This window comes from Panthera uncia (genome assembly GCF_023721935.1).
Source record: "Panthera uncia isolate 11264 chromosome B3 unlocalized genomic scaffold, Puncia_PCG_1.0 HiC_scaffold_1, whole genome shotgun sequence".
NCBI lineage: Eukaryota > Metazoa > Chordata > Mammalia > Carnivora > Felidae > Panthera > Panthera uncia.
The window spans coordinates 67,245,467-67,260,172 of NW_026057582.1; the positions used below are offsets into that span (position 1 = coordinate 67,245,467).

General features: G+C 36.6%; 1 pseudogene; it reads right to left on the reverse strand.

Moving 5' to 3' along the window:
- Positions 1 to 265: 265 nt before the first annotated feature.
- On the reverse strand, positions 266 to 8,026 carry LOC125910326 (60S ribosomal protein L3-like; annotated as a pseudogene).
- Between the last annotated feature and the right edge of the window lie 6,680 nt (positions 8,027 to 14,706).

The following is a 14,706-nucleotide window of genomic DNA, read 5'->3' on the forward strand; positions in this document are numbered from 1 at the left end:
TTACAAAAGTTCTAGAGGAAATCATAGGAGAAAATCTTTGTAATCTTATATTAGGTAAAGATTTCTGAGATACCACAATCAAAAGCACAATCAATAAAAACCATCAAACTTAAAAAACATTTCAATTTGAAAGACACTATGAAGAGAATGAAAAGCTATGGACTGGAAGAAATATTTGCAAAGCATGTATTTGTTTTTGCTTTGTTTTTCCATTGGAATCTAATTTTTATTGAGATCCCACCACCTGCACAATCTGCTCTTGACATTAAGCTCTTTCTTCCTTTGCAACCGGGTCTTTCTTAAGTAGTCCTATGAATACTTTGTTCTCCTCCACAGTCTGGAGTCGGCCATAGCCAATCTTGGAGGTGGTGTCAATGAATTGAAGTCATTTTTCTTCAGGGCCCACTGTTTAGTCTGTACCAGAAGGACTTGTGGAAAGTAACCAAATGCTTCTTGGTTCCCACCACATAGCCTTTTGGCACGATAAAGTCTTGGGTCACTTCACCATAGTGGACAAAGCCACCAGAGGATTGATCTTCTTGTTAGATAATAATCAGCGGAAGCCTTGTTCTTGATCACTTTGCCATCTGTGATGAGATAGCCTTGTTGATCTCCTTGTTAATCACAGGGCAGCAATGATAGCCTTTCTGCCCAGCCTGAGCCATGCAGAAGGCCACGGGGCAGGATGCCATGCCCCAATACTGGCAAGCTTGTGCAGTTCCTGGTGTTTCATGGGCTAGCTTCTGGGTGTGTTAGCGGCTGTTGACCCCTTTGTAGCCTTTGCCTTTGGTGACGCTAGTGACAACAATCATCTCATCTTGTCCAGACACTTGTTTCATAGGCGCCTGCTGCTCCAGACTCATGGGCCCAGTCCAGCTTCTCAGCCACTGTACCTCCATTCACCTGGATCTCCATGAGGTGGGCCTTCTTCTGGAACAGACACACATCTGGGTGTGAGGGACGATGTGGCTGATCTGACAGTACTTCTTCATGCTGTCGAAGTCCTTTTGTAGCTGCTGCTTGTTGTCATCATCCTGCTGCTTTTTTAATGTATATAGAAAACCTTAAAGATAAGCATTGCAAATATTGGAATTTTTCTTTTCAAGGCAAGCCTTTCAGTAGGTATGGACACAAAATTATTTAGAAATCTTCTGTCCTCAGTAATGAAAATAAAGTTGAGTTAAATGAAGTTAGGCAAAAAAAAAATTACATTTATGATTCAGTAGTTAAAGGACCAAAATTAAGAGGGCGAAATAGATATAGAAAGAACAAAATATACCAGCAAATTCTCATGACTAGTTTACAATAGTAGAATTACAATTCCTGTGGACTCTATGAACTTGGGGGTACATATTCCACAATCTTAAAGTACAGCACTATAGTGAAAGTAGTGCCCCACTAGCTCCTTGGAGATTGAGAGACAGGATAGAATTATGAGGAAAGGAAGGAAAATGTTTCAGAATAGTTTCAAGGTTAAAAAAAAATGAAGCAACTATGTATGTTGTGAAACAAAAAGCAAAGGAAGAAGATACCGTATTTCAAAGAAGTGTATGGTCTCCATATCCCTTTGTGAAGTGTATGAAAAATTGAAATAGAAAATTGTTATTTTGAATTTACCCTTTGACATTTAAACTATGCGGCTTTAGTGGAACTCAGTCTAAGGGACGTTTTTCCTGTTTGAGTCATAAACAGAAAATGATGTGCATGATTATTTCCCAAGTCCTCCCAAGGGTAATGCACATCAAACTCCATTCTAGATGCATAGGATAATGAAGTTAATTCATACATAAAAATGGAGGCCTGAGTGCATTAACTGGGACTTAATTCCCTCAAGAAATCCCAGTTGAGAATGTTCTAGAGTGAATCAAAAGTTTTTTTTACAGGATAACTTCACAGAAACCAAGGGTAAAGTATAGGCAGGTTTTTGGAATCTGACATTTCCTGACAGAAGAATCAGAGTAACCAATTTTAAACTAGGATTATTTCAAAGAATTAGTGCCATGTAGCAAAAACTGCCTACTAGGGACTCACTTGTGAGAGAACTGTTGGTAAGATCACTGTGAGCTGTCTCAGAAAGTCAAATGAGAACTGTGTGTGTGTGTGCATGTACTGTGTATGTGTGTATTTGAGGATGCTGGGGAACTAGTCCTATTTATTCCTCTTCCTTTTTTTAAATGACGTAGAATTGGCATATAACATTTAAAAAGTTTAGGTGTACAACATCCTAATTTGCTATTTGAATGTACTACAAAATGATCACTCCTAAAAGTCTAGTTGCAGTCGCTCACAATTGACCCCCTTTTTTCTTCTATGAATTTTATGGTTTCTCATCTGAAGTCTTAATCTATTTTGGGTTATTTTTCATGTATGGTATAAGATAATGGTCCAGTTTAATTGTTTTGTATGGACTCTCTCATTTTTCCAACACTCTCCTTTCTCCATTGTATGTTTTTTGGCTCTCTTGTCATAAATTAATTGTCCAAATGTGCACAGGACTTTTAGTTCTTGGTTTTCATTGCTGTTACAGTGATTTATGTGTCTGTTTTTTAATGCCATTAGCATACTGTTTTGATTAGTACAGCTTTAAAGTATAGTTTAAAGTCACGGAGCATGCTGTCTTCAGCTTTGCTCTTCTTTCTCAAGATGTCTTTGGCTATTTGGGATTTTTTATTGTTCCACACAATATTTAGAATTACTTGTTTTATTTTTGTTTAAAATCCTTTTGGAATTTTGATAGGAATTGCATCAAATCTGTAAATTGCTTTGGGTAGTATGAACATTTTAACAATATTCGTCCACTCCATGAGCATGAAAAAATATGTTTCCATTCATTTGTGTCTTCAATTTCTTTAATCAGCATCATACTTAATAGTGTAGAGGTCTTTGACCTTCTTGGCTAATTTTATTCTTAGGTATTTTATTTTTTTATGTAATCATAAATGGGATTGCTTTTTTGATTTCTCTTTCTGATAATTTATTTGTGTGTAGAAGTGACATAGATTTCTGTATGTTGGCTTTTATATTCTGCTACTTTATTAAACTCATTCTTAGTTTTAACAATCTTTTGATTGACTCCTTTGGGTTTTCTTTATACAGTATCATGCTATTTGCAATTTACAGGAAGATTTACTTCTTCCTGTCTGACTTGGATGCTTCTTATTTGTTTTTACTGCCTGATTGCTATGGCTAGGACTTCCAATACCCTGTGGGCATCCTTGTCTTGTACCTGATCTTAGAGTAAAAGCTTTCAAGTTTTTATCATTGAGTATGATGTCAGCTGTTGGATTGTTATATGAAGACTTTATTATATTTAGGTACATTGCCTACATAACCACTTTGTTGAGAGTTTATTTTTTATCTCAAGTGGATATTAATTTTGTGAAAAGAAGTTTCTGCATCTATTGAGAGGATCCTATAATTTTTACCCTTCATTTTGTTAGTGTGGTGTATCATGTTGATTGATTTGTGGATGTTGAATCAGTCTTGCATCCCTGGAATAAATTCCACTTGATCATAGTGTTTGAAACTTTGTATGGATAAATATGGTTTGCTAATATTTTATTGAGGATTTTTTAAATCAATGTTTAGGAGTAATGCTGGCTTGTGATTTTCTTTCTTTCTTTTTTTTGTGGTGTCCTTGTCAAGTTTGGGCATCAGAGTAATGCTGGCCTCATGAAACCAGTTTGGAAGTATTCCTTCCTTTTCAGTTTTTTTGAAGAATTTGAGAAGGGTAGATAATAAATCTTTGAATGTTTGGTAGAATGCACCAGTGAAGCCATCTGGTTCTAGACTTTTGTTTTCTGGAAGGTTTTTTGTTACTGGTTCCTTATCTTTACTAGTAATTTATGTTGATATTTTTTGTTTGTTTCTGATTCAGTTCTGGAAGACTGTATGTTTCTAGGCATTTATTAATTTCTTCTATGTTGTCCAATTTGTTGGTGTATAATTGTAGTAGTCGCTTATAATTTTTTTCTATGGTTGTCAGTTACTTCTCTTTTATTTCTGAATTTGTTTATTAGAGCCATTTCTCTTTTTTTTCTTGGTTAGTTTAGGTAAAGGTTTGTTAATTTTGTTTATCTTTTCAAAGAACTATCTCATACTTTAGTTGACACTTTGTATTTTAGAAAAATTTTCTTACTCTTTTTCTATTTCATTTGCTTCCACCGTGATCTTTATTATTTTCTTCTACTGACTTTGAACTTTATTTTTTCTTCTTTTTCTGGCTTCTTAAGGTGTTAGTCTAGATTATTTATTTGAGATTTACTTTTGAGGTAGGCCTGTATTGCTATGACATTTCCTTTTTATTTTATTTTATTATTTTTATTTTATCTTGAGAGAGAGCAGTGCACAAGCAGGGGGAGGGGCAGAGAGAGAGTTCTGAGCAGGCTCTGCACTGTCAGTGCCACCCGGGTGCCTCACATGATCTTCCCTTGTAAAACTACTTTTGTAGTATTCCAAAGATTTTTGTATGTTGTACTTCAGTTTTATTTGTTCCTAGGTATAGTTTGATTTCTTCTTTGATATCTTGGTGAGTCATTGGTTGCTCACTAGCATGTTGCTTAATCCCTGTGTTTTCGTGGTCTCTCAAGTTTTCTTGTAATTGATTTATAGTTTTGTACCATTGTGGTGGGAGAGGTTACCTGATATAATTTTAATCTTGAGTTTATTGAGACTTGCTTTGTGGCCTACTACGTGCTCTACCCTGGAGGATGTTCCATGTGCACTTGAGAGTGCATATTTGGGGGCACCTGGGTGGCTCAATCGGTTAAGCATGATCTCACATGGGGGGAGCAAGCCCAGCATTAGGCAACATGCTAAGCATGGAGCCTGTGTGGGATTTTCTTTCTTTCTTTCCCTCTGCCCCTCTCCCTCACAGGTGCTTTCTCTCTCTCTCTCTCTCTCTCTCTCTCTCTCTCTCTCTCTCAAAATAAACATTAGGAAAAAAGAATGCTTATTTTGTTTCTTTTGGAGGGAATGTTCTATAATATCTACTAAGTCTATCTAGTCTAATGTGTCATTTAAGGCCAATTTTCCCTTATTTAAAAAAATTAAAAAAAAATTTAACGTTTATTTATTATTGAGAAACAGAGACAGAGCATGAGCACGAGAGGTGGAGAGACAGGGGGAGACACAGAATCCAAAGCAGGCTCCAGGCTCTGCACTGTCAACACAGAGCCTGATGCAGGGCTCAAACTCACAAACCATGAGATCATGATCTGAGCTGAAGTTGGACACTTGACCAACTGAGTCACCCAGCTGCCCCAACATTGGCTTTCTTTTAATATCTGTTTGCATGAAATATCTTTTTCCAACCCTTCACTTTGAGTCTGTGTCCTTCTCAAATTTAATTTTTATGTTTTAAATGTTTTTTTTTTTCAATTTATTTTTGAGAGAGAGGGCACAAGTTGGGGAGGAACAGAGGGGTGGGGGAAAGAGGATACAAAGTGGGCTCTGTGCTGATAGCAGCAAGCCCAAAGTGAGGCTCGAACTCAGGAACCATGAGATCATGACCTGAGCTGAAGTTAGATGCTCAACCAATGGAGACACCCAGGGGACCCTCTGTGTCCTTAATTCTAAAGTGAGTCTTTGTAGGATGCATATAGATGGGTCTTGTTTTTGTTTTTGTCATTTTGTTTAAATCCATTTATCTACTCTTTGTCTTTTGACTAGAGAATTTAGTCCATTTTCATCTAAAGTAACTTTTGATAATTAAGTACTCACTGATATTTTGATAATTGTTTTCCAGTTGTTTCCATAGTTCCTCTCTCTTCTTTCTCTTCTGGTTTGATGGTTTTCCATAGTGCTATGTTTATATTCCTTTCTAATTTTTTTTTGTGTTTTTACTGTAAGCTTTTGCTTTGTAATTAGTGTGGGGTTCATAGAAAATTTCCTGTGTATATGCCAGTACATTTTGAGTGATAGCAACTTAATTTTGTACATATTACAAAACTTCACTTTTTTTCTCCCCTTACTGTGTTTTATGTTTTGATGTCACATATTCACCTTGTTATTTTATGCTTCCCTTACCTAATTATTGTAGTTTGGGTTAATTCTTCTTTCTTTGTCTTTTAACTTCATACTTACTTTATTAGTTATTGATCAACTACTTTACTATTTTTCATTTCCAATGAAATTTTTACTTGTGTATGTTTTCCTGTTATCAATACCATTTCTTTTCAGTTTAGAGAAGTCCCTTTAGCATTTCTTGTAGGACAGTTTAGTGGTGAAGAGCTCCTTTAGCTTTTACTTATCTGGAAAACTCTTAGTCTCTTTTTCAATTCTAACTGATAACCTTGTAGTATAGAGAATTCTTGGTTGGAAGTTTTTCCTTTCAGTAATTTGAATATATCATGCCACTCTCTTCTGGGTTGGAAAATTTCTGCTAAGAAATTTGCCCATAGCCTTATGGGTTTTCCCTTGTATGTGTTATGTTCCTTTTCTCTTGCTACTTTTAACTTTTATTACCTTAATCATCTTGTGTTTTGGTGTGGATCTCTTTGGGTTCATCTTTTTGGAACTCTCTGGGATTCCTAAATCTATATGTCTGTTTCCTTCTCCACATTAGGGATATTTTCAGCTAATATTTCTTTAAGTACTTTTCCTGGACTTTTTCCCTCTTCTCCTACTGGGACCCGTATTATGCAAATCTGTTCTGCTTGATGTTTTCCCAAAGGTCCTTTAAGTTGTTGTTTGTTGTTGTTGTTGTTTTAAATTTTCTTTTCTTTCTGTTGCTTTGTCTGGGTGAGTTCTATTTCTTTGTCTTCCAGCTTGGTGATCCAATCTACAGCTTTATCTAGTCTGCTGTTGAATCCCTATAGTGTATTTTTTGTTTCAGTTATTGTTTTCTTCAACTCTGTAACTGCTGTTTGAATCTTCCATGTTTTTTCTATCTCTTTGTTGAGGATCTCTCATGTGCATCTTCTTTCAAGTTTGGTGGGCATCTTTATGACCATTACTTTGAATTTTTTATCAAGTAGATTGATTATTTCCATTTCATTAATGTCTTTTTCTGATATTTTGTTTTTCTATTTGGAACACATTCCTCTGTCTCCTCATTTTGCCTGGCCCTCTGTTTCTATGTATTAGGCAAACGAACTACCTCTCTCAGTCTTGAAGAGACCAATGTAGATGTCACATGGAGCCCAGAAATCCAATCCCATCCATCTGACCACCAAAGCTAGATGATCAAGAGACATCTTCTGTGTGGGCTACTATGGTGGGGCATGTCTGTGACACAGTGGTAGGCAGGACTGGGGTTGGTGCTCTTGCACCATGCAGCTGCACTGAGTGGGGTTGCACCAGACTGGCTGTGGTATGATACAGTGTGGGGGTAGGCAAGACTGATACCCAGCCCAGCTGTGACACATTGCTGTGCTGGTGCATGGAAGTGGGCTGGACTGTTGCCAATCTCAGTTACAAGGGTTTGTTGCCCTGTATGTGTAGGTGAGTTTCTCAGCTGGTATGCCCACATGCTTTAGGCAATTTAGAGGAATAGTTTAAATATGGTGCTTGCCAGACCAATCTTAGTAAGGTAAAATGAAATGAAAATATGGCACCTGCCAGGGTCTCTGTCACTCAGAGAAAATCCAAGCAGTTTGCTGTCTCCCCAGTAGATGCTTTAAGATTAGTAAGTGAGTCTCTTCCATATATGATCTAAGTACTTTTCAAATTGGTATTTCCTTGTTTTTGTTTTTCACTGGGTTCCTGGATAAGTGAGCTTTTTTTTTTTTGTCAGCCATTGAACAGATTCTCCATTCATTACATTTCCATGGTTGTTGGATATAATTCCCGTTGGTTTTTAAAGCCCAGTGTTTAGGGGCTCATCTCTCTTGTGTAGTATCTGAAGAGTTTCTGATGTAGATCACAAACCCCTCATGTCTCAGAGGAAAGTTCTCTATTTTTAGATTCCCTCTTGCTGGTGGATTGCCATGCCTGGGGTTGAGAATTTTGGTGAGATAGTGTCTCTGCCTCTCTTACCTGTCGTGATGTTCTCCTTTTCTTCCTTTGGTGTGAAGACTGTGTTCATTCAATTTTCGAGGCTTTTTCAGAGGAAATTATTCCATATGAAGTTGTATACTTCTTGTATCCGTGGAAGGGTGTGAGCTCAGAATCTTCTTATATGGTTGTCGTGAACCCAATCTCTTTTTTTTCCTAAGTCAAACATTTGCTACCCATCCTCTTCGTTGATATTCCAAGTTCATCTTTATTCTGTGTGGTTCTGGACTTAGATGACACTTTCTCTTTCAAGGACTTGATTTTAAAATTGCTTATGCACCCTTAGAAAATTTGTTGTTGTTTTTATTATATTCTGCAAAATGAGAAGTGACAATTTTCCTTATAATCCAAAGAAGGATTTTTTTCTTTTTCATAGTCCTACAGTCATCTTTAAAAATTTTTTTTTAAAAGTTTATCTATTTTTCCCAAAGCAATCTACACATTCAATGCAATCCCAATCAAAATTGCACCAGCATTCTTCTTGAAGCTAGAACAAGCAATCCTCAAATTTGTATGGAACCACAAAAGACCCCGAAAAGCCAGAGTAATATTGAAGAAGAATACCAAAGCAGGAGGCATCACAATCCCAGACTTTAGCCTCTACTACAAAGCTGTAATCATCAAGACAGCATGGTATTGGCACAAAAACAGACACATAGACCAATGGAATAGAATAGAGACTCCAGAATTGGACCCACAAATGTATGGCTAACTAATCTTGGACAAAGCAGGAAAGAATATCCGATGGAAAAAAAGACAATCTCTTTAACAAATGGTGCTGGGAGAACTGGATAGCAACACATAGAAGAATGAAACTAGACCACTTTCTTACACCATTCACAAAGATAAACTCAAAATGGATGAAGGGCCAGAATGTGAGACAGGAAACCATCAAAACCCTAGAGGAGAAAGCAGGAAAAAACCTCTCCGACCTCAGCCGCAGCAATTTCTTACTTGACACATTTCCATAGGCAAGGAAATTAGAATAAAAAATTATTGGGACCTCATCAAGGTAAAAAGCTTCTGCACTGCAAAGGAAACAATCAACAAAACTAAAAAGCAGCTGACGGAATGGGAAAATATTTGCAAATGACATATGGGATAAAGGGATAGTATCCAAAATCTACAAAGAACTCACCAAACTCCACACCCCAAAAACAAATAATCCAGTGAAGAAATGGGCAGAAGACATGAATAGACACTTTTCTAAAGACATCCAGATGGCCAACAGACACATGAAAAAATGCTCAATGTCACTCCTCATTAGGGAAATACAAATCAAAACCACACTGAGATACCACCTCATGCTTGTCAGAGTAGCTAAAATGAACAAATCAGGAGACTATAGATGCTGGTGAGGATGTGGAGAAACGGGAACCCTCTTGCACTGTTGGTGGGAATGCAAACTGGTGCAGCTTCTCTGGAAAACAGTGTGGAGTTCCTCAAACTTTAAGGGGCGCCTGGGTGGCTCAGTCAGTTGGGGGTCCAACTTCCGCTCACGATCTCGCAGGTCACGATCTCCCAGTTGGTGGGTTCGAGCCCTGTGTCGGGGTCTGTGCTGACAGCTCAGAGCCTGGAGCCTGCTTGAAATTCTGTGTCTCCTCCTCTGTCTGCCCCTCCTATGCTCATGCTCTGTCTCACTCTCTCAATAATAAACATTAAAAAAATTTTAAAAAATTAAAAATAGATCTACCCTATGACCCAGCAATAGCACTGCTAGGAATTTACCCAAGGGATATAGGAGTGCTGATGCATAGGGGCACTTGTACCCCTGCTTGTTTATAGCAGCACTTTCAACAATAGCCAATTATGGAAAGAGCCTAAATGTCCATCAACTGACAAATAGGTAAAGAAGATGTGGTTTATATATACAATGGAATACTACTTGGCAATGAGAAAGAATGAAATTTGGCCATTTGTAGCGACATGGATGGAACTGGAGAGTGTTATGCTAAGTGAAATAAGTCAGGCAGAGAAAGATACCATATGTTTTCACTCGTATGTGGATTCTGAGAAACTCAACAGAAGACCAGTGGGGAGGGGAAAGGGGAATAAAAAAAGTTACAGAGAGGGAAGGAGGCAAATCATAAGACACTCTTAAAAACTGAGAACAAACTCAGGGTTGATGGGGGGTGGGGGGGGAGTGGAAAGTGGGTGATGAGCATTGAGGAGGGCACCTGTTGGGATGAGCACTGGGTGTTGTATGGAAACCAATTTGACAATAAACTTCATTTAAAAAATTTAAATAAATTTTATCTATTTTGACAGAGAGCACATGTGTGAGAATGAGCAGGGGGAGGGGCAGAGAGAGAGGACAGAAAGAATCCAAGCAGTTTGCTCCTACCGTCCGCACAAAGCCCTATATGGGGCTCAAACTCAGTAACTGTGAGATCATGACCTGAGCCAAAATCAAGAGTGGGATGCTTAACTGACTGAGCCACCCAGGCACCTTAGTCCTATAGTCTTCTGATTTCAGAGTTTGATCTCAGTTCTGCAGTCCCTTCACTAAAGAGAAAGCCGCATATATTTGATTCCTTTTTAAAATTTATTTTGAAGTAAATAATTTATGGGCATGGTATAAAATTTAAAAGTTGTAGGGATATCTGGGTGGCTCAGTCAGCTAAGCGTTTGACTCTTGATTTTGGCTCAGGTCATGACTCATGGTTTGTGAGTTCAAGCCCCAAACTGGGCTCTGTGCTGACAGTATGTAGTCTGCTTCAGATTTTCTCTCTGTCTCTGTCTCTCTCCCCCTCCCTCTCTCCCTCCCTCTCCCTCTCTCTCTGTTCCTCCCATCCTTGCTCTCTATCTCAAAATAAATAAACTTTAAAAAAAGTTGTAAAAAAAAAAACTTCATGAAATTTAAAGCTCTTCCTCACTCCTGTGTCTCAATTATTCAGTAATCCTTCCTAGAGATAATCAGCATTTCTAATTTCTTATATAAACCTTTTTATGTGTTATGTATATGGAGGTAAATGTTTCTAAACATAATCCTCTTTATATCTCTTTTCTTTAAAAAAAAATGCTAGCTACTATAAATTATACACTGTTTTATTTATTTATTTATTTATTTATTTATTTATTTATTTATTTGAGAGACAGGAGGGTGGGCCAGAGAAAGAAGGAGAGAGAATCTTAAGCTTGCTCCATGCCCAAAGCTGAGTCCAATGTGAGGCTTGATCTCACGACCATGAAATCATGACCTGAGCCAAAATCAAGAGTCAGACAACTAACCAAGTGAGCCACCCAACTGTCCCTAAAAATAATACTTTGTACACTGCTTTATTTGCAGCATAATAGCATTTTATCTTACTTTTGGCAATAAAATTAATGTCTTGAGTGAAATGTAAAGTCAAAAGTGGGAAGGAAACTTTATTTCTTTGACACTAAATACTTTACTTGGTTGCCATATATTTTGACTTAACCAACAAAGGAAATATGTTTATATGGGGGTAGTATATAACTTATTAATTAAATGCCCTGGCTAGAGAATATAATTCATTAAATAACCTGAAGTAAATTGTTGAGAGCATGTTTAAATATCTCTTTGTTTTGAATTTTGTCATGTAGGTGAGAATTTAGAGTAGTGCTAAAGTTTAAGGGACCAGATATACATAGTAAGAAATTGGTTTTAAGTGTGCTTTATTTATGTTGGGTTTGTATAACTAATAAGTCAAGATTTTTGCCAACTAACAGTTATGGCATTTTGGGGGAAAATGATTACTTGCAAACTGTCTTAGTCTTAGTTGGTGCTTTTGGTTTCTAAGAGGTCCTCATTTATGCCACAACATGGGAGAACATAAAACCTCTCATTTGCTAATTTGAAAATAGTTCTGGATTAAAAACTGTTCTTATCTTAAGGTATTAACTCCTAATTCTTAAAAAAAGTGTTTTATGTTATTTTGGGAAAGATGTTATAGACTTTAAAAAACATAGTTTTTTTCTATCTGGGCCTCTTGGAATCTAACACATTCATTTGTTTGTAAGGAATAACCTGGGAAAGATGGTTTTAGAGTACTGGCACTTGCAAAGTAGAATATATAATTAGCTTGACATGTAGTAAATGACTTTTTTTCCCCCCATAAAGCCAACATTATACCAAATAACAATAACTTTTAGGAACGTTTCTAAGTCATTCCATTTTATTTTTAGTTTTATAATATTTACTTGTAAATTAAATTTTACTTCCTAAATGAAATAGTTTTCTAAATGAGAAGAAAACACCTCCTGTGGTTGTTTCTAATTTCATTTTCTGCTAACATAGCTGTTGGCACTAGAAATGCAGAACAATTTTCAAAGAGTACTGTCAACCATGTAATTTCTTGGCAAATATATGACAATTACTTTCCATGTAATTATAGTGTCATTCCATGGGATCCTACAGTTTAGTTGAGGAATAGATTTACCAGGTCATTTTATCCATCATTTTACTTGTGGTTGTTTCCTTACGTCAGTGTCCTGATCACACCATAAATTGTGACTCCGCTTAATAGTGCAGTCAGATCAAAGCCCATATGATTCAATAAAGACAACTAATTTTCTTGTGCTACTAGAGTATTCCCTTGGATTAGGACAAAGGTGTATTTTGGGGTTTGCTTTTATTACCCACTAACACTTGAGGATCTTGTACTAATGAGTGTTGAGGAATGCCTTCAAAGGATCAAAATAAAAGTTTTACACCAAAGAATGAACATACACAGAAAGTAAAGAATAAAAGACAAAGACCCTGAAAACGTTAATAATTTTAACTTCAGAAAATAATTACTTTGACATTGAAAATCCTCTCATGTTTAGAGTGCTTTTCTTGAACATTTTCCATTTAGTATATGTCTCAAAGCTCATCATCCAATTTTTGAAAAGAAAATACAAAAGAAAATATGTAGTTCTTCACATTCACAAGCTATAATTAATTTTATGTAGGGTAGTGGAACAGAAAAGTATGATGAAATTTTTAAGTTTAATGAAAAACTATTGTTTGGCTTAGTTTTGGATAAACTAAATGTTGAAACACCTGAACAGAAAACACATTTTCTAAAAAATGTCACAAGTTTAAATAAAATTTCCTGTAATTTCCGGATGCTTTTACTTGTAATTATAGAAACTACGTTGCTGCTAAAAATGTATTTGTTCTTAGAAGTGGGGGCTTGGTCTTTAGAACTCACTCACTCTTTGTAGACATTTAGATTTATTTAAATGACTTAGGTATTATGGAAAGCATTTTAATTATGATGAAAGTAATACGGAGATTTGATGGATTTACTGTATTTGGATATATTGGCTAAATTTCCATAATATGAAGAAAGATGAGAAGAACAGGAAAGTTTGAACTAATATATGAACCTTGTTAGTCAGCATTTATTGAACTATCTGATTAATTATGAAAGTCTCCATTTAGTTTTGTCAGGATGCAAGAACTAAAAGGAAAAAGTCTTCCATTTTAAAAACTAATCACTGCTTAGACTATATATATTGCTCTATTTTATTTTAAAATTCTATTTGTTTATTCCGCTAAATGATTAACTATCAGTGACCCTTTTTCAGAGATTAAAAATGTCAAACATCAGGAAGTTATTTTACCAAGGTTTGTGCGTATTAGCCATGTCCCAGCGAATTTATAAGTGTAAGTGGATTTATTTATTAACACGGAGTTTTGAGCACTTATTTGATGGTAGACATAGTACAAAGCTTGAGGCAGAGTGAAAATACAAATTAGAAGCAAAGAACATACTGCTCTGATAACGATGTGCCAAAGCCAGCTTGTACTGGCTCATGGTGGCCAACTGTGTCTTCTGAAAGCCATGTACAACGACAACTTACCGGTGTCTTAAAATTGGTGGTAGCGGAAACATGGTGACAATAAGCAAATGATACAGAAGAGGGTTTTCCCCCCTCTTTTCCTTTTTCCCTTCTTCTCAGAGGTGGCAGGAACCAGTAGTCAATGTTTTCTCGGACACCACTGGGTGAGGTGTACAGGCTCTGCAAATAGATGTACCTAATCAGCCCTGTTTCACACTGTGTAAAGTTAGACAGTTTGCTTCACCTTGCTTAGGCTGTTCCCTCATCTCTTAAGTGCAATTCATATCATTAACATCATATATTTGTTGTGGGGGTTCAGTGAAGTAATGACTGTAAAATGCTTAGGTTGGCTTGGTTCATAGAAAACTGATGTGTTGTGTTTTTTTTTTTTTTTTTTTTTCCAGTCACAGACCATGCTGTCTCAGCATCCAAATCCATGTTCTAATACAACAGATGTTACAGTAAGGTAGACTGAATTGACAAATACTGAAGTATCTTAAAATGGTTCTGTAGAAAGTATTGAGGTAGTGTAGAGAAGAGAATGCTTAACTCAGTGAACGAAGCTCAGAGGAATATGTAGAAGTAATAGGGACTTAACAGAGTTTGCTAAGTAAAGAATGTGGATGATGTGAGAATCCTAAGCTGTGGAAACAGTGTATGAGTGGCACAGATACGGTATTAGAAGGACGTTTGATACAATGGGTAGTACATTCAGAGACATATGTGTGTGGTTTGTTTCCAAGTAAACTCCGGGCAGTCTGAGGTCTTTTGAGAAAGGTTGCTGACTGTAAATGTCATTTCCCCCCAAAATTTGCCTGAAACATGGTGTCTTTTCATTTTCTCTGTGCTCTGTAGTTTCTAGAATTAAGAGAATGGAAGATTTCTTATGGACACTGACCTCCAGGCTTATATATATAA